General features: G+C 37.3%; 1 pseudogene; it reads right to left on the minus strand.

Moving 5' to 3' along the window:
• Positions 1–899: 899 nt before the first annotated feature.
• Positions 900–21,042, minus strand: LOC143671779 (eukaryotic translation initiation factor 4 gamma 2-like; annotated as a pseudogene).
• Between the last annotated feature and the right edge of the window lie 213 nt (positions 21,043–21,255).

The raw sequence follows: 21,255 nt of genomic DNA on the forward strand, positions 1-21,255 counted from the left end.
TTATTCTCAATTTCACTTATTTCTGCTCTCCTCTTTGTTATTTCTTTACTTCTGCTTACTTTGGGATTATTTTGCTCTTCTTTTTCTAGTTATTCCAAGCATGCACTTTGTTCGTTGATTTTAGTTCTTTATTTTTTCAAGTATCACAATACTTCTTAATAGATACAAGTATATAAAATCAGGGCATGAATACAATTTGCAAAATTCAGTAGACCTAATTACAACAATATAATAAGAGAGACCAGTTCAAATTTTTATCACTTATTTCACACCCACAAAAACTACTTCAAGGGCATTAATGATCTCTCAAAACTGATCAGTGTTCTGAAAGTAAACCATGTTTCTTTTAAAAAGACTTGTACACATGCCCAGGCTCGGGGATATTAAAATTTACCACATAAAATCCATTACTAGAGGTAGAAATTGAGGGTGAATACTATTTCAGCAGCAATCATCAATAACAATTAAGAATGCTTTTTACTGTAACAACCAAATGAATAATTAAATATTGCAACACCTCAAGTAATACTGAACAAAGTGCATTTCTACAATATTCAGTGTTGCTATTCACTTTTCTAACTCGAAACAATATATCATAACTGGCAGCAAAGAAGTCCCTTGCAATAGACTTCCTTTGCTCAAGAACTTACAATACAATTATTGCATGCTGCTGTTAGACCATCTAAATCTTAAAGATAGTCCTAAAATATTTTATGGTAGACTATGATTAAGACATTACAGTACAAAAAACTTTATGCAGAAGGAAATACTATTGACATGCTTCTGCTTTAAATATTGTGAAAACATTACAACATAATGAATTCTCACAGTAGTTAGGTACAATTCATTTATATCACAGAAACAGTGTTTTTGCATAATTTAAGGCTTTGTCTGGTTCTTTAGTCAGATTTTTCATCTGATTCTTCTTCTTCAGCAGTTTCTAGCCAGGTTAGCTACTGAGTCACATAGAACATAATCTTGCCTTTCCCTGAAAATGCTTGGTTATATCTTCTTTCCAAGCCAAGATACTTTCCTCAATAATCTGCATGTCACAGAAGTGAAGAAAGGGGAGTAGCATGCCTGCTGTGAAGTTGCTATTGTTGCAGTGCAGCTGAAGAGCAAAGGGAACACTGCCTTGTAAATCATTGCTTTCATGAAGGAATTTCTGCATTTCTGGCTTGAAAGAAAGAGCAATTGTTTTTCCTGCCCTAACTGTTCTTTGTAAGGATCAGAAGAAGAATTTGTTTCATCACAGTGTGGGTTTACTTACTTTAAAATATACTGTAAGAAGCACATCACCAAGATGTTCATAAATCCTGTATCTTCATGAAATTTGGGAGGGATATCACCTTTAATCCATTTATATATTGTTAGAAGGGATTGATCCAACTTTATTTGGTTCAATGGTTCATTCTCTCATTTTAGGAGTGAGGATAAGAAACTCAATCAATTTCCCTCCAAAATTTCCAATATGAAGTTCTTATTCTGATCAATTTCTGTATATTGATGTTTCTTTGTTGGATAGTTCTGTTAACCATTCCCGATCTTGTAACTTAGCTAATTACTGAAGGTAAAGTAATAAGAGAAAAAAATGGGTGCCACTTTTCAGTGGTTGAGTTAGTGTTGAAATGCTTACCAGCTCTGAAGTGATGGCACAAGCTGAAAACTGTACTATAAGATTTTATCAAGGGGATGTCAACCTCCAGTTTGGAGCAGTTGTCCAATACATTGAGGAAAGCCTGCATGAAATTGATGCTAGTGACTATACCTTTGTGTATGAGTAAATTGATTAAAGAACTTGATTTTTCTTTATCTTCATTTCTAACTATTAAAAGGATAATTATTTTGCTCCACATCTCAAGAAGCAAATGCACCTCACTTGTATTTCCACCTTTAAGATATTCAATTACAACAGTTTCATTTAATTTGCCTAATTCTTTCTTTAGTTGTGGTGGCTTTGGTTGGTTTTGGCAGAATTTTTCTCGATAGATGGTGGACTAGTTTTGAGACCAAGTTGAGGTATCTGTCCCAGAGGTGGTGTTAAAGTACATGGTGGTTGTGCACTAAGAGGAATCATAGTTATATGGGGCTGAAGCTTTGACACATCATTTTTATTCATTAAGAAAAATTGAGTAAGCCTCAGGCTAATTTAATCTGCATTAAACTGTCCTTTCTTAGAAAAACAAAGTTGCACATCCTTGATCTATAGAGGAATTAACTGTTCACTTGGAAGAATTAGAAAAAAAAAAACAGCAAATTAACCCCAATGAAAACAAAAAGAAAGAAATTATGGAGATTAGTGCAAAAATAAATGAAACTGAGAATGTGAAAACAATATGGAAAATCAACAAAACCAGAAGTTGATTCTTTAAAAGCATCAATAAAATAGATCTTTTTTAAAGTTAAAATTAATATTTATTTATGAGAAAATAAATTGCAATATATTAAACATATTGTAAGCTTACACTTATCACATACATCAGAAAATCAAAGTAAAGCACAATATATGAACTCTTTGACATATTTCTACAAAATTTTCCACATTTTTAGCTCATACTTTAAAAATTTTTAAAAAAATATTTAATTGAGAAATATTCAGACATATACAGTCCAACCATATTATACAAGCAATGACTGACAATATCATCACATAGTTCTGTATACTTCACCATGATCATTCTTAGAACATTTGCATCATTTCAGTAGAAGAAATAAAAAGAAAATAAGAACTCAAATATCCCATACCCCTTACCCTCTCATTGACCCACAGTATTTCAATCTACCCAATTTCTACCCTTTATCTCACCCAATTATTTATTTATTTATTATCCTCATTTGATATTTTACTTATCTATCCATACCCTTGATAAAAGGACCATCAGACATAAGGTTTTCACAATCACACTGTCATATTGTAAAAACTATATAGTTATACAGTCTTCTTCAAGAATCAAGGCTACAGGAACACAGTTAAACAGTTTCAGGTATTCCTCTCTAGCCACTCTGATGCACCATAAACTAAAAAGGGATACATATATGATGCATAAGAATAACCTTCAGGTTAAACTTCCAACTCTGAAAGCTCTCAGCCACTGAAACTTTATTTTTTCTCATCTCTTTCTTCCCCATTTTGGTCAAGAAGTCTGTCTTATTTTTGTGATGTTGGGTTCTGGCTCATTCTCAAGAGTTATGTCCCAAGCTGCCAGGGAGATTTACACCCCTGGGAGGCATGTCACATTTAGGGGGGAGGGCAGTGGTTTCACCTGCCAAGTTGGCTTAGAGAGAGGCCACATCTGAGCAAAAAAAGAGGTTCTATGTGGGTGACATTTAGTCCTAATTATTGTTGTGAGGCACACTAAAGGAGAGACCATACACGTCAAAGCAACTTGCAAGCCAGTTAGGAGTCTTTATTAGCCGGCCATGACTGCCTCCGAAACCCAAGAAGGAGGAATCAGAGAGTAGCCTGAGAAGTTCTCAAGGGGGGCTTATAAAGGTGAAAAACACAAGCATACCCACAGAAGCAGGAAAAAGGACATTATCTTTTAGAGCCACATCTTGGTTTGCAGCTGTATGCAAGCAATCTTATCTACAGAAGCAGAGGAATGTCATTTGCTCTTGCACAATACATCCCATTCTTTCAGTTTCTTAACAATGATTATTGTTCAATTTTTAACTCTTGGGAACTTTCCACCCTGGATCTTGTGACTCCAGATACCTTCTTCTTGCTAGGGCCTGATTTATTGCTCCTGACCCACCACATTATCAGTAGGCTTAATCTCTCCTTTGCAGGATTAAGCTTCATAGGGGTGACCCCCAAGATTTAGGGCTCAGACTATTGAATTTGTTGTCCTCACTGCTTGTGAAAATATCAGGCATTCCACAGAATTGAAAGTTTAATATTTCCTCCATTCTTCCTAGTCCTCTAGTCTAGTCATATGGATTAATTTAAAGATACAAACTCAATGAATTGAAGTTGAAAGCATGGGTTATTTGGTTGCAGCCTTTGTGAAGTGTCCTAGATTTTAAGCTTTTACAGGAATCACATGTACTCTGGAGTTGTAACTGTCATTTCTAAATTATGAGATACTGAGCTATTTACATATAATCTGATCATTCCATGAAATTTCGGGTATTTATATGACACCTGAGACTCAGAGTTAGAACACTGAAGCTATGAAACTCTGCATTACCCCATTCAGCAACTGTTGAAAATGCTGAAAAAAGTGGTCAGACTTTGTCTAGAGATATGAAGTGAAGCCGCTCTGGATAGGACTAACATAAATCAGAATTCTGGGTATAGGATGATATGGCCTATATTTTCGAACTTCAAACACTGTGCTGTGCAGGATCAAAGAGGGGTGATGTTTCTTTGGTGCAAAATTTATATTTTGGGTAGCACATTATCTTGTGCTTGTCACAAGATAATGTTTGGTCAGTTTACTTCAATACCATAATTACATGGAATCTTGAAATATAGCTCATATGAGTGAAGCATTATAATATTTGTCTTTTTGTTTCTGCCATTTCATTCAACAAACAGTCCCTAAGGTTCATGCAATTAGTTGCATGCCTCACAATTTCATTCCTCCTTGCAGCCACTCAGTATTCCATTGTATGTAAACACCAGAGTTCTGCTTTCCATTTTTCAGTGGTTGTATCCTTAGGCCACCTTATCCACTGTGAATGGTGAACACTGCCACCATAAACAGCAGTGTGAAAATGTCCATTCTTGTACCCACACTCAGTTCCTCCAAGTATATACCTAGTAAAGGGGATGCAAGATCATATGGCAACCCTAACCCTAGCTTCCTATGGAACCACCACACTTCTCTCTCCTTTTTTAAGTTTTAAAATATAAATGACCATCTATTTTCAATACCCTGCAATATTGACATTTCTTTGCTCTTCCTCATGCCAAAACATTTCTAAATTTGTACACTTGGCCACTATCATTGTACACTCTAGGCATTTCTAGATTATAGCATCTCAGTTTTTATCATTTATCTTTCCTTCTGGTTTTATATGTGTCCCCAGCCCTCCTGCCTCTATCCTGATGTTCAGCTTCATTCAGTGTACTTACACTACTGTGCTACAATCAAATACTATTGTGCTATCTGTTTCTGAATTTTAACAATCAGTCCTGTTGCACAATCTGTATCACTTCAACTCCAATTAACCAATATCTACCCTATTTCTATCCCCTGATGTCCTCTATTATTTTTTTAATTGAAATTCTCCAAGTTCATTCATTAATGTGACTTTGTATCAGTGAAGCCATACAGTATTTGTCCTTTTGTATCTGGCTAATCTCACTCAGCATAATGTCCTCAAGGTCCATCCACGTTCTTACATGCTTCATGACTTTATTCTGTCTTACAGCTGTGTAATATTCCACTGTATGTATATACCACAGCTTGTTTAGCCATTCTTCTGTTGATGGATATTTGAGCTGATTCCATCTCTTGACAATTGTAAATAATGCTGCTATAAACATTGGTATGCAAATGTCTGTTTGGGTCCTTGCCCTCATGTCCTCTGAATAGATACCTAGAAATCATATCACTGGATCATATGGCAATTCTATACTTAGCTTCCTCAGGAACTGCCAAACTGCAGTCCACAGTGGGTGTACCATTTTACATTCCCACCAACAGAGAATAAGTGTGCCTCTTTCTCCACATCCTCTCCAACACTTGTTGTTTTCTCTTTTATTGATAATGGCCATTCTGGTGGGTGTGAGATGATATCTCATTGTAGTTTTGATTTGCATTTCCCTAATAGTCAGTGAAGTTGAGCATCTTTTCATGTGCCTTTTAGCCATTTGCATTTACTCTTCCAAGAAATGTCTGTTCGTGTCTTTTGCCCATTGTGCAATTAGGTTGTTTATCTTTTCATTGTTGAGTTGAGCAATCTCTTTATATATTCCTGATATTTGACCCTTATCTGATATGTCATTTCCAAATATTGTCTCCCATTTTGTAGACTGTCTTTTTACTTTCTTGACAAAGTTCTTTGGTACACAAAAGTGTTTAATTTTGAAGAGTTCCTATTTATCTATTTCTTTCTTCAATGCTTGTGCTTTGGGTGTAAGGTCTAGGAAACCACCTCCTATTACAAGTTTTAGAAGATATTTCCCCACATTTTCTTCTAAAAGTTTTATGGTTTTAGCTCTAATATTTAGGTCTGTGATTCATTTTGAGTTAATTTTTGTATAAGATTTGAGATATGGATCCTCTTTCATTCTTTTGCATATAGATATCCAGTTCTCTGAGAACCTTTTATTGAAGAGACTGTTCTGTACCAACTGAGTTTGCTTGACTGTCTTATTAAAGATCAGTTGTCCATAGATGAGAGGGTCTATATATGGACATTCTGTTCAATTCCATTGGTCAGTATATCTATCTTTATGCTAGTTCCATTCTATTTTGACCATTGCAGCTTCACAATATGCCTTAAAGTCAGGTAGTGTAAGACTTATGACTTCATTTTCCTTTCTCAGGAAATTTTTAGCTATTTGGGGCACCCTGCCCTTCCAGAAAAATTTATTTATTTATTTATTTATTTATTTATTGCATGGGCAGGCACTGGGAATTGAACCCAGGTCTCCAAACCCAAGTCTCCAGCACCTCCAGATGAATTTGATTATTGGTTTTTCTATTTCTGCAAAGTAAGTTTTTGGAATTTTAATTGGTATTGCATTGAATCTATGAATAAATTCAGGCAGAATTGACATCTTAACTACATTTAGTCTTCCAATCCATGAACATGGTATGTCCTTCCATTTATTTAGGTCTTCTGTGATTTCTTTTAGCAATTTCTTGTAGTTTATTTGTATAAGTCTTTAGTACCCTTAGTCAAATGTATTCCTAAATATTTTATTCTTTTGGTTGCAATTGTAAATGGAACTTTTTTCTTGATTTCCCCCTCAGATTGTTCATTACTAGTGTATAGAAACACTACTGATTTTTGAGTGTTGATCTTGTAACCTGCCACTTTGCTTTACTCTTTTATTAGCCCTAGTAGTTTTGCTGTGGATTTTTTTGTGGTTTTTGATATATAGTATCATATCACCTGCAAATACTGAGATTTTTATTTCTTCCTTTCCAATTTTGATACCTTGTATTTCTTTTTCTTGTCTAATTGCTCTGGCTAGAACTTCCAACACTATGTTAAATAATAATGGTGACAGTGGACATCCTTGTCTTGTTCCTGATCTTAGGGGGAGGCTTTCAGTTTTTACGCATTGAGGATGATGTTAACTTTCAGTTTTTCTACACACTTCTCTCTTGAGGGACTGCACCTCTCATCTGCCTACCAATAGGGAAAAAGTACAACACTTTTCCAAATTTTCTCTGGCACTTGCTTCTCTTTGTTCATTTTCATCCAATTGTATTTGTGCATCATACTATCCAACATAAGTAAGTAGACATGCTTTCACCACCGTAATCAATATGAAGGCATTTCCTTTTTTTCTTCATAAAATCATTACCCCTCCCTCATGCCCTCTAATTGTGGACATTTTGCTTTGGCATAATGCCTTTGTTAGAGTCAGTGGAAGCATATTATAATGTTACTGTTGGCTATAATCCCTAGCTTGCATTGATTAAACCTTTTCCTGTATAGCATACATTTTCAACCTCTTGCAATGTTGACATTCATTTGTTTTCCCTGATGCAAAAACGTTTTTATATTTGTACATTAAATCACCATCTTTGTCCAGACTAGGCATTCCTATGTTATACTGGCTCAGTCTTATTCCTCTATCTTTCCTTTTGTTTTCATATGTGCCCCCAGGCCTTCTTCTTCAACCATATTCACATTCAGCATCATTCAGTATACTTATAATATTGTGCTACCATCAGGAAGTATTGTGCTATCCATTTGTGAATTTTTCCAATCAGTCTTGTTGCACAATCTGTATTTCTTCACAAGCAAATGCCCAATCTTGACTCTATTTCAATCTCCTGATAACATGTGTTCTTAACATTATTATCTCTCAAAATTCACTCATTAATATTAGTTCATATTAGTGAGACCATACAGTTTTTGTCCTTTTGTTTCTGGCTAATTTCACTCAGCATAATGTTCTCAATGCTCATCCACGTTGTTACATGCTTCATTATATTATTCTGTCTTAGAGCTGCATAGCATTCCATTTATGTATATATCACAGATTATTTACTCATTCATCCATTGATGGACATTTGGGCTGTTTCCATCTCTTCACAATTATTTATAATTGTATTATTTATAATACTCCTATAAATATCATTATGCAAATGTCCACTTGTTTCCTAACCTTCAGTTCCTCTGAATATATACCTAGTAATGGGATTTCTGGATCATATGGCAATTCTGTACTTAGCCTCCTGAGGAACACCAAGATGCCTTCCAGAGCTATTGTACCATTTTGCATTCTCACCAACAGTGGATAAGTGTGCCCCTTTCTCCACATCTTCTCCAGAAGTTTCCATTTTCTGGTTTTCCTTTTTTTATATAATGACCATTCTAGTGGGTGTCAGATGATATTTTCATTTTCCTTTTAGCCATTTGTATTTCCTTTTCTGAAGAGTGTCTGTTCATGTCTTTTATCCATTTTTAAGTTGGCTTTTTTTGCTTTTTGTTGTTGAGTTGCAGAATCTTGTTACATATACTGGATACTAAACCATTGTCACATATGTGGCTTCTAAATATCATTTCCCATTGCATAGGCTGCCTTTTACTTTCCTTTTTACTTTGACACACAAAGGTGTTTACGTTTGAGGTGATCCTATTTATCTATTTCTTTTTTCAATGCTCATGCTTTGGGTGTAAGTTTTAGGAAACCATGTCCTATTACAAATTTATAAGATTTTTCCCTATATTTTTATCTAACTGTTGCATAGTCTTAACTGTAATATTTAGGTCTTTGATTCATTTTGAGTTAATACTTGTGTTAGGTGTGAGATATGGATCATCTTTCATTCTTTTGCATATGAATATCCAGTTCTCCACACTTCATTTATTGAGGAAGATGCTCTGTTCCTGGTGGGTTGGCTTCACTGCCTCATCAAAACATCAATTATCCATAGATGAAAGGGTCTATTTCTAAACACTTAATTTGATTCCATGGTCAGTATATCTGTCTTTATGCCAGTACCATACTGTTTTGACCACTGTGGCTTCATAATATGCTTTAAAGTCAGGTAGTGTGAGAACTCCCATTCATATTCTTTTTCAAGATATTTTTAGGGATTTGGAGCACACTGTCCTTCCAAACAAATTTGGTTATTGGTTTTTCTATTTCTGCAAAGTAGATTTTGGGGATTTTAATTGGTTTTCATTAAATTTATAAATCAATTTGGGTAGAACTGACATGTTAACTATAATTAGTCTTTCAATCCATGAACAAAGTATCCCCTTCCATGTAGTTAGGTCTTCCATGATATTTTTAGCAATTTATTGTAGTTTTCTGTGTATAGGTCTTTTGCATCCTCAGTAAATTTATTACTAAATATTTGACTTTTTTTGGTTGATATTGCAAATAAATTTTTTTCTTGATCTCCACCTCAGAATGCTTATCACTAGTGTAGAAACACTACTGATTTGGGTTGTTGATCTTGTACCATGAACTTTGCTGTGCTCATTCATTGGCTCTTGTAGATTTGGGGGGGATTTTCAACATAGAGTATCATGTCTTCTGCAAATAGTGAGAGTTTTACTTCTTCTTTTCTAATTTGGAAACATTTTATTTCATTTATTTTAGTTCACTTCCATTCCTATTCTTTGAAATGTTTTCATCAACAAAGGATGCTGAATTTTGTCAAATGCCTTTTCTGCATCATCAAGATGATCATGTGCTGGTTTTTTTTGTTGTTGTTGTTTGTTTTTGCTTTGACTTTTTGATATGGTGTATTACAATAACTGTTTTTTTTGTTTTGAATCAGGCTTCCATACCTGGAACAAATCCCACTTAGTCATGATGCATAAATTTTTCAATGTTCTACTGGATTCAATTTGCAAGCATTTTGTTGAGGATTTTTGCATCCATATTCATTAGAGAGAATTGGTTTGTAACTTTCTTTTCTTATAGTGTCTTTGGCTTTATTATTAAGATGATGTTGGCTTCATAGAATGAGTTACATAGCTTTCCCTCTTCAATTTGTTTTGAAAAATTTGAGCAGGATTGAAACTAATTCTTTCTTGAATGCTTGGTAGAATTCCCATGTGAAGTCAGCTGGTCCTCAACTTTTATTCTTTGGGAGCTTCTTAATGACTAACTTAATCTCTTTATTTGTGATTGTTTTGCTGAGATCATCTAATTGTTCTCAAGTCAATGTTGGTTATTCATGGCTTTCTAGGAAGTTGTCCATTTCATCTATGTTGTCTAGTTTATTATCATATAGTTCCTAGTTTTTGCTTATTACCTCCTTTATTTCTGTGGAGTCAGTGGTTATATCTACTCTACAATTTCTGATTTTATTTATTTGCATCCTCCCATTTTTTTTTGTCATCCTAGCTATGAGTTGATCTATTTTATTGATGTTCTTAAAGAATCAACTTCTGGTTTTGTTGATATTCCATACTGTGTTCATATTCTTAGTTTCATTTATTTCTGCACTAATCTCCATAATTTCCTTCTTTTTGTTCTCTTTGGGGTTAATTTACTGTTTTTTTTTCTCTAGTTCTTCCAAGTGATCAGTTAATTCTTCTATTTTTGTTGTTTCTTCTTCTTTTTATTTCTACATGGGCAGGTACTGGGAATCAAACCTGGGTCTCTGGCATGGCAGGCAAGAACTTTGCCACTGAGCCACCATGGCCCATCCTTCTTCTTTTTTAATATGGCTATTTAAGACAATACATTTCCTTCTCAGTACTGCCTTTTCTGTACCCATAAACTTTGATATGCTCGTTTTCACTTTCCTTTTCCTCAATGAATTTCCTGATTTATCTTGTAATTTCTTCCTTGACCCACTAGTTGTCTAAGAGTATGTTCTTTAGCCTCTATATATTTGTGAATTTCCTGCCCCCTACCTCTTATTCATAACTTCAGTCAATTATGATCTGAGAAAGAGGTTTGTATAATTTTAATATTTTAAATTTATTGAGACTTTCTTTGTGACCAGAATATGGTCTATGCTTTAGAATGATCAAGGGATGCTTGAGAAAAAAAGTGTATTCTGCTGTTGTGGTGTGTAATGTTCTGTAAATGTCTGTGAAGTCTAGTTTATTTGTTGTATTATTCAAAATCTCTGTTTTCTTATTGATCCTGCTTAGATGTTCTATCCATTGATGAGAATGGGGAACTGAAGTCTCCAACTATTATGGTAGATACAACTATTTGTCCCTTCAATATTATCATTGTTTGCCTCATGTATTTTGGAGCACTCTTGCTTGGTGCATTAATATTTATGACTGTTATGTCTCCTGTTGAATTCCCACTTTTTTTAATACATAGTGTCCTTCCTTGTCTCTTTTAATTTTTTTACATTTCAAGTATGATTTTTCAGACATTAGTATAGATACTCCTGTTCTTTTCTAGTTGTTTTTTGAATGAAATATCTTTTCCCAATCTTTCACTCAACCTATTTTGTCCTTGAATCTAAAGTAAATCTCCTGTAGAAAGTATATAGATGGGTCCTGTTTTTAAATCTATTCTGCGAGTCTGTGCCTTTTGATTGGGGAGTTTAATCCATTTATATTTAATATCATTGCTCTAAACACAGTACTTTCTTCTACAATTTCTTTTTAATTTTATATGCTGTGCCAGTTTAAAAGGATTTATGTACCCTAGAAAAGTCATGTTTTAATCCTAATCAATCTTGTGGGAGCAATGGCTTCTTCTAATCCCTATTCAGTACTATAAGTTGGAAACTTGATTAGGTAATCTCCACGGAGATGTTACTCAAATAATTGTGGATATTAAGCTTGCTTAGATGGAGACATGTCTCTACCCACTCTATGTGAGTCTTGATTTGTTTACCAGAATCCTATTAAAGAGGAGATATTTTGGAGGGAGTGCTCTTTAGAGAATGAGGTGAGAGCTGCAGAATCATGACAGAATGATGAGAGAACCACAGAGTCCATCAGCCAGTGACCTTTGGAGATGAAGGAGAATGCCCCTGGGGAGATTCATGATGCAGGAGGCCTAGAAAGGAAGTTAGTAGGCATTACCATGTTTGTGATATGCTTTTCCAGCTGAAAGAGAAACCCTGAACTTCATCGGCCTTTCTTGAGTGAAGATAACCTCTTGTTGGGGCCTTAATTTGGCTTTAATTGGGACATTTTCTCAGCCTTAGGACTGTAAACTAGCAAATTTTTAAATTCCCCTTTTTAAAAGTCATTCTGTTTCTTGTATTTTGCATTCTGGCAGCTAGCAAACTAGAACAGATTTTGGTACTGGAGAAGTGGGGTGCTGCTGTGGTTTGCAAGTACTAAAAATGTTGGAATCACTTTCTAAATGGATATGGGGAAGATTTTGGAGGACTTGTGAGGAGCTTGATAGAGAAGGCCTAGAATGCTTTGAAGAGACTTTTGGTAGAAATGTGGACTCTAAGGATAACTCTGACAAAGCTCTGGGAAGAAATGAGGTACATGTTATTGCAAACTGGAAGGAAGGTGATCCTTGTTTTAAAATGGCAGATCAGATAATCTTACAAAATTGACTAGTGGCTTTTGCTGGAAGGCAGATTTTAAAAGCTATGAACTTGGATATTTAGGAGAAGTGATTACCAAATTATATGTGGAAAGGGCAGCCTGGTTTCTCCCTGAAGTTAATAGTGAAATTCTATAAAAGAGAGATAAGTTGAAAACTGAGCACTTGGGTACAAAGAAACCAGATATTGATGTTCTGGAAAATTCTGGGCTTCCAAGAAGGGAGACCACAGAGAATCATGCTCCATGTGAAGATTTGCCCAAAGGTGGAACCAGCCAGCAATTTAAGAAAAATCCAGGATTGGACATGCAGTTATCAAGGAAGGATTTGTGGAAACTCCTTATGACCTGAGGTTACTGCACAGAAATCCAATGAGAGTGATGTGGGATCTGTATAATAAGAACCATTGCCAGTTGGGGTGGAGAGGGACAGAGAAGGGACACATTGGAGGAAAAACAACTTCAGAGGGAGAACCATGGAGGCTGAGGTCTGAAGTTAAGAAGCCTTGGGCCAGGACAGTGAGGCAGGTGGAGAGGGTGAGTTTGCCCCAAAGGCAGAGGATGGGCCTTCCACATCATTGTAGTGGAAGAGTCATGTTTCCTCAGACTTTGGAGCATATTCTTTGGGGTTTCAGGAGACTCTGGCTGCCACCACAGGGAGGGGTTGAGCATATGCCCCAGAGATGGTGGAGAGCCTGGGTGCAGCCCCAATCCTTGGAAAGGTTGGAGCTGAGAAAAAGGTGGTCTCCTCAATGTCCCCCTAAGGTTGCATTTGGAGAGAGGGGGACTACTGTGTAGTCCCTTGGAAAGGGTGGAAATGCTACTTTCTAAAATCCCATAGTTAAATGACTCTCAGACTATGAAATCTAATGAACTTTGCCCTGAAGGATTTTTGAAACTGCTTGGGTCCTCTTTCTTCTGTGTTCCTCCCAATTCCTCCCAATGGAAATTGGTATATGTATCCTATCACTGTTCCTCATTTGTATGTTGGCAGCAAATCACTTGTTCTGAGTTTTATAGATCCAGAGTCAAAGGACAACTTTGTTTTAGGACAGACCATGCCTTAACTGACTTGGTGCTGATTTTAACCTTGTATTGTATTTGTAATGTTACTGGAATGGTTTAAGGTTCTCTGATATTATTATGGAATGAATGTATTTTGTATACGGAAAAATATATTTTTTTCGGGTCCAGAGAATGGAATGTGTCTGTTTGAAAGGATTTACATATCTCAGAAAATCCATGTTTTAATCCTAATCAATATTGTGGGAGCAAAGTTTTTTTCTAATCCCTATTCAGTACTATAGGTTGAAAACTTGATTAGGTCACAGAGATGTGACTCAGTCAATTGTGGGTATTAAACTTGATTAGATGGATGTGTCTCCACCCATTCTATGTGAGCCTTGATTAGGTTACTGGAATCCTATAAAATAGGAGATATTTTGGAGGGACTGCCCTTTTAAGAAAGAGGAGAAAACCACAGAACCATGACATATGGACAAGAGAAACATAGAGTCCATCAGCAGGGACCTTTGGAGATGAAGAAAAAAAATGCCTCCTGGGGAGCTTCATGAACAAGAGGTCTGGAGAGAAAAATAGCAGATGCCACCAAGTTTACCATGTGTTCTGCCAGCTGAAAGAGAAATGCTGAATATCATCAGCCTTCTTGAACCAAGGTATCTTTCCCTGGATGCCTTAGATTGGACATTTCTATAGACTTGTTTTAATTTGGACAATTTCACAGCCTTAGAACTGTAAACTAATAACTTATTAAATTCCCCTTTCTAAAAGCCGTTCCATTTATGGTATATTGCATTCTATCAGCTAACAAACTAGAACATATGTCACACTTAAATATTTTCTCTTTTTTCCATTTCTGATAGCCTTAATTTCTACACTTTTCTCAAGACTTCTCTCTGCTTGTTTTTCTTCTCTGCCCATAGTGCTCCATTTAGTATTTCAGGTAAACAAATTGTCACAAATTCTCTAAGTCGTTATTTGTCTGAAGATATTTTAATCTCCCCCTCATTTTTGAAGGGTGGTTTTGCTGGGTATAGAATTTTGGTTGGCAATTTTCCTCTTTTAGTATCTTAATATATCATATAACTGTTTCTCACCTCCATGGTTTGTGCTGAGAAATCCCCACAAAATCTTATTGAACTTCCCTTTTATGTAATGGATTTCTTCTCTCTTGCTGTTTTCAAAGTTCTCTCTTTGCCTTTGAGATTTGACAGTCTGATTAGTAAGTGTCTTGGAGAATGTCTATTTGGACCTATTCTGTTTGGGATATGTTGTACTTGTTGAACCTGTAATTTTATGTCTTCCATAAGAGATGAGAAATTTCTAGTGATTATATCCTCCATTACATTTTCTGTTCCTTTTCCATTTTCTTTTCCTTCTGGGACACCCACAACACCTATATTTGTCCACTTCATGCTGTCATTCAATTCTCTGGGATCCTGCTAATATTTTTCCATTCTTTTTCCTAAATTTCTTTTTGTGTGTAAGATTTCAGATGTCCAGTGCTCTAGTTCATTAATCATTTCTTCTGCCTCTTCAGATCTATTGTTGTAGGCTGCAATTTATTTTCATCTCTTCTATTGCATGTTTCATTCTGGTAAGTTCTGCAGTTTGTTTTTTCAAACTTCCAAGTACTTCGTTATGTTTACTAATGTCTTTTTTTTTGCATGGGCTGGCACCAGGGAATGAACCCAAATTCCAGCACAGCAGGTGAGAACTCTACCTGTGAAGTCACTGTGGCCTGCCCTCACTAATGTGTTTTTATATCTTCCCTCAACTTTTTGATTTCATTTTTGGTGAGATTTTACACATCTGTTCAAACATCCTGAATTCATTGTTTCAACTCTTGTATCTCATTTGAAGTGTTTGTTCCTTTGATTTGATCATATTTTTGGTTTTCCTAGCTTGACTTGTTCTACTTTGCAAATCGCCAGCATGTGATATACCAGAAATAGTATGGCTCTTAAAAGGGAGATGTTCTAATTTGCTAGCTGCCAGTATGCAATATACCAGAAATGGGATGGCTCTTAAAATGAGGAATTCAAAGAGTTGCCAGTCTACAGTTCCAAGGCTGAGAAAATATCCCAATTAAAACAAGTCAATATAAATGTCCAGTCAAAGACATCCAGGGAAAGATACCTTGGTTCAAGAAGGCTGATGAAAGTCACGGTTTCTCTCTCAAGTGGAAGGGCATATGGTAAACACAGTCAGAGTTTCTCTCTCATCTGGAAAGCCATATGGTGAACATGGTCAGGGTTCCTCTCTCATCTGGAAGGATACATTGCGAACACAGAATTATATGCCAGCTTCTTCTCCTGGCTCCCTGTTTCATGAAGCTCCCCAGGAGGCATTTTCCTTCTTCATCTCCAAAGGTCGCTGGCTGGTGGACTCTGCTTCTCATGGCTATGTTATTATGCTCTGCTCTCTCTGAATCTCTCCTTCTCCAAAATGTTTCCTCTTTTATAGGACTCTAATAAAACAACCAAGACCCACCCAAATGGGTGGAGACATGTCATCACCTAATCCAGCTTAACAACCACTCTTGACTAAATCACATCATCCAGGGAGATGATCTGATTATAGTTTCAAACATACAGTATCAAATAAGGATTATTCTACCTTTATGAAATGGGATTTTGATTAAAACATGGCTTTTCTAGGGAGCACACTTCCTTTCGAACTAGCACAGGGGGAATTTATTAAGTTGCAATTTTACAGTTCTAAGCCTGTGAAAATGTCCAAATTAAGGCAAGCCTATAGAAATGTCCAGTATAAGGCATTCAGGGAAAGATGCCTTGGTTCAAGAAGGCCAATGACATACAGAATTTCTCTCTCACCTGGAAAGTACATGCCAAACATGGCAACATCTGCTAGATTTCTCTCCATGCTTCTTGTTTCATGAAATTTCCCTGGGGCATTTTCCATTTTCATCTCCAAAGGTCTCTGGCTGTATGGACCCTCCTGGCTCTTTCCAAAATGTTTCCCTCTTAAAAAGGTGCCAATAAGCAACCCAACCTTGAATGGATGGAGACATACCTCATGGGAGCCATCTAATCAAAAATTGCTTCCCACAATTGGGTGGGTTGCATCTCCATGGAAACAATCTAAATGTTCTCACCCAGCAATATTGAATGACAATTAAGGAACTTGGCTTTTCTGGGGTTCACAACAGATTCAAATAGGCAATTCCACCCTTTGGACCTTCAAAAGTATTTCAAAATGCGAAATACATTCATTCCATCACAATATCACAAAGCCATTTCAGTAACAATACAAATGTAATACAAAGTCAGAAACACTACAAATCTTTTCAAAGTCAGGCCTGTCCGAAGGAAAAATTCTCTTCTGGCTCTGGACCTGTAAAATGTAGAACAAGTTTTTTCTTGGCCACATACAAAGGAGGGACAGTCATAGGATAAATTCCCCTGTTTCCATAGGGAAAAATTGGAAGGAACACATGGGTCGCTGGACCCAAGCAGTTTCAAATCCTTCATGGCAAAGCCCATTAGATTTCAAAGTCTGAGAGTCATTTTTCTTCAGGGCTTTAGAAAGCTGCAGTTCCAACCTTCCCAAGGGCCTACACAATGGCCCACCTTTCTCCAAATGCAACCTGAGGGGACATTGGGGAGACCAACTTTTTCTCAGCTCCACCCTTTCCAAACATCAAACCTGCACATGGCTTCTCTTCCATCTCTGGGGCACACATCCAACCCCTCCATGTGGTGGCAGCTTGTCTTTCCTCAATCACCAATGAATGTGCTTCAACCTCTCCAGAGCCTGAGGTGGTACAACTTTTCTACTGCAATGAGGTGTAAGGACCACCCTCTGCCCTTGGGGCAAACTCACCCTCTCCAAATACTTGGGTGGGTCCACTCTCTTGGCCTGAGTCTGCCTGACCTGAGAACTTAGGCCACATGGTTCTGTCTCTGAAGATATCTTACATTTACTTTGTCCCTCTCCTAAGGCTTTTTTAAAATCCAGATCAGCAGTGGTTCCACTTATACAGCTACCACAGCATTCTTGTTGGCTTCTTATGAGTAGGCTCAGATAATGCCCATCAGACAGATGAATTTTCCAGAATCCTTTCTGGATAACTACATCTCCAATCCTGGCTTTCTCTGAAATAGCTGACTGGTTCCACATTTGTTAAAATCCTCACGTGGGGCACTATTTTCTGGGATTTTCCTTCCTGGAAAATTTCCAAAACATCAATTTCTGGGTCATTTGTACCCAACAGTCCAGTTCTCAGCTTATCTATTTCCTGTTACATTTTGCTATAAGCTGCAAGGAGAAACCAGGCCGCACTTTCCACATTTAATTTGGAAATCTTTTCTGCTAAATATTCAAGTTTGTGGCTTTTAAACCTGCCTTCCACCAAAAACTATCAGTCAATATTGCCAGATTATTTGCTACTTTAAAACAAGGACCACCTTCCTTCCAGTTTGCAATAACATGTGCCTCATTTCCATCCAGAGCCTCATCGGAGGTTATCTTTAGAGTCCACATTTCTATAGTTTCTTCAAAGCATTCTAGGCTTTCTTTTTCAAGTTCCTCACAAATTTTCCCCTTATCTATTTAAAAAGCCTTTCCAACATGCTTGGGATTTGCACACTGAAGCACCCCCCTCCTGGTACCAAAATTCATTCTAGTTTGCAAGCTGCCACAATGTGATATACCAGAAATGGTATGATTTTAAAAAGGGGGAATTTATTAGGTTGCAAGTTTACAGTTCTAAGGCTTTTAAAATGTCCAAATTAAGGCAAGGGTACATAATATCCAATCTAAGGCATCCAGGGAAAGATACCTTGGTTCAAGACCAATGACATTCTGGTTTCTCTCTCAATTAGAAAGGCGTGTGGTGAGCATGGCAATGTCTGTTAACTTTCTCTCCAGGTTTCTTGTTTCATGAAGCTCCCCCAGGGACATTTTCCTTATTCATCTCCCAAGGTCTCTGGCTGCATGGGCTTTCATGTCTCTTTCCAAAATAGTTTCCTCTTAAAGGGCTCCAGTTAACAACCCCACCTTGAATGGGTGGAAACGCACCTCCATGGAAACAATCTAATCAAAAGTTATCACCTACAACTGGGTGGGTCATATCTCCATGGAAACAATCAAAAAAGCACTCACCCAGCAATACTGAATGAGGATTAAATAACTTGGCTTCTCTGGGGTTCACAACAGATTAAAACCAACAAAGAGTTGTTAAGTTTTTGTTGGCATCTAGGCATTTGGCTTCCATTATTAGTTTATTCTGAATATTGTTTTCATTCTTTTGCCTATGGTTTTAATCCTGGATGGCTTTGTTCTCTATCTCTTCTTTCCCATTCAGTTCAGTTTATTCTAGATCTCTAGCATAGATTCTGCTTAACTGATCAGAATTTTTCAGTTCTTGTTTTCTTGTTTCTTTCCCTCCCTATATGGATCCTTTGTTTTGAGGAGGGGGGGCTCTTCAGATATTATACTCCCCAATCAGGTTTTCTCAGGCCATAGAGGCCCAGGTCTTATGAGGAGAGAGTAGCCAGCAACACTTTTCCTTGGTGAAAACTGAGTGAGACCCAGTAGGTTGTCAGGCTTCCCTATGAAGCCTCTAGATTCTGTGCTTTTTCTATCCCACCCAGCTTGTGATGCTTCCCATCAGCTTAAAGTGTTGCAGTACCTCTAATTTCAGCAGACTGTCCCTGCCAGTTGCATGATGGAGACAAGGGTGAGACAGTAAGTGGGTTTTGATTGCTTCCATTTTCCAGTTCCTGGAGCTGGAATTCCTTGAGGGAGGGATTACAGTTGAATTGGGCCCCACCCCGTTTTCTTGGGGAAGGTATAATGCCCTTTGAGGAATTAACCCCTTTCAGCTGACTAGTTATGATGTCTCAGACATTATTTAGTTCTGCCCTTGCCTGGAGCAGTGCTAGCGCCTGAGAATGCTTGCAGTTCTATACAATGAGCTGTTTAAGAAGTAAAAAAACAAAAAGCTTTTTCAGAGCTGGATCCCTGATCCTCAGATTTGCCATTCAAGAGCTTGAGTTGGTGCATGGCTGTATGTCTTTCCAGGCTCTATATGTCTCCTTTCATTGGGGTCCATTCCTTTTGCAGTATTTTTGTGCTTTCCAACTCAAAAAGTCTCTCTTTTTCATCAGTCCCCCTCCCTCTGCTGGCCCAAAAACTCCTAGTTCCTTTAGTGCTTATTCTAGGTTTAACTGTACTGGGGACCTGTTTCTTTAGTCAGAATTTCAATTAATTCCACAATTGGATCTTGATTGAGCTAAGCCCTTGCTACTAGTAAATTCTGTTTCTTTTCCCCTCAGGGACTCACCCTACCATGCTCGTGGGGGAGCATGAAGTGGTGCAGTGGTGCAGGAATCAACTTCTGAGCAGTCTGTCCTGGGGTTTTCCCCTGGATATCACTGCTGTCAGCAGTCTTGGGATAAGCTGAGGTGCATTCTTGGTTCCTTCTCCACCCTAAGAAGCACTGAAAGGAGAAGAGCCCTGTTCTAGTTTGCAAACTGTGGGAATGTGATGCCCCAGAAAAGCTTTTAAAAAGGAGGAATTTATTAAGTTGCAAATTTACAATTCTATGGCCATGAAAATGTGCAAATTAAAGCTAGTCTAAAAATATATCCAAATAAAGGCACCATCAAGTGGTCACATTCACTCAAGAAAGGCTGATGAAGTCCAGGGTTTCTTTCTCAACTGGAAAGGCACATGGTGAACATGGCAATGCCTAATAGCTTTCTCTCCAGGCTTCTTGCTTCATGCAGCTCCTCCAGGGGCATATTCCTTCTTCATCTCCAAAGGTCTCTGGCTGTGCAGGCTCTGTAGCTCTTTCCAAAATGTTTCCTCTTCTAAAGGATTCCAGTAAACCAATCAAGACCCACATGCAATGGGTGGAGTCACATCTCCCTCTAATCAAAGATTAATACCCACAATTGGGCATGTCACATCTCCATGGAGGTAATCTAATCAAGCTTCCAACCTATAGTGTTGAATAAGGATTAAAAATATGGCTGCCTCCAGAAGATGGATCAGGATTAAAACATGGCTTTTCTAGGGCACATAATCCTTTCAAACCAGCACAAGCCCCATTCTGCAACTGCGCTCTCCACTTTGGTGGCTTGATAAGGAAGAATCTTCAAAAGAATAATATTAATGGGTGGAAGTGGAAAATCCTTACTGAGAACTCAGCAGCTCCGACAGCACTCTCCTCAGGATCTGGTCATGACAACCTGGAAGGAAGGGGGAAGGGGAACAGAAAAATTAAGGGGGCATGAAGCAGGTGGATGGAATCAGGGACAGCTTTAAGATCTCTGCTCAGAGAAGTCACTGCTATAGCCACCACCTGGTACCACTGCCAACTTCATGGAACTCGGATTTGCTACTGGCCTCTTTCTTCATGTTTAATGTAGGTGTTTAGGGCTACAAATTTCCTTCTCAGCACTGCCTTCACTGTTCTCCAAAAGTTTTAATATGTTGGGTCCTTGCTTTCCCTTGTCTCTAGATATTTACTAATTTCTCTTGAAATTTCTTCTTTGATCCATTGACTGTTTAAGAATGTGTTGTTTAAAAGTGTGTTGTGAATTTTCCTGTTCTCCACCTATTATTGATTTC

Source organism: Tamandua tetradactyla, chromosome X (genome assembly GCF_023851605.1).
Source record: "Tamandua tetradactyla isolate mTamTet1 chromosome X, mTamTet1.pri, whole genome shotgun sequence".
Classification (NCBI taxonomy): domain Eukaryota; kingdom Metazoa; phylum Chordata; class Mammalia; order Pilosa; family Myrmecophagidae; genus Tamandua; species Tamandua tetradactyla.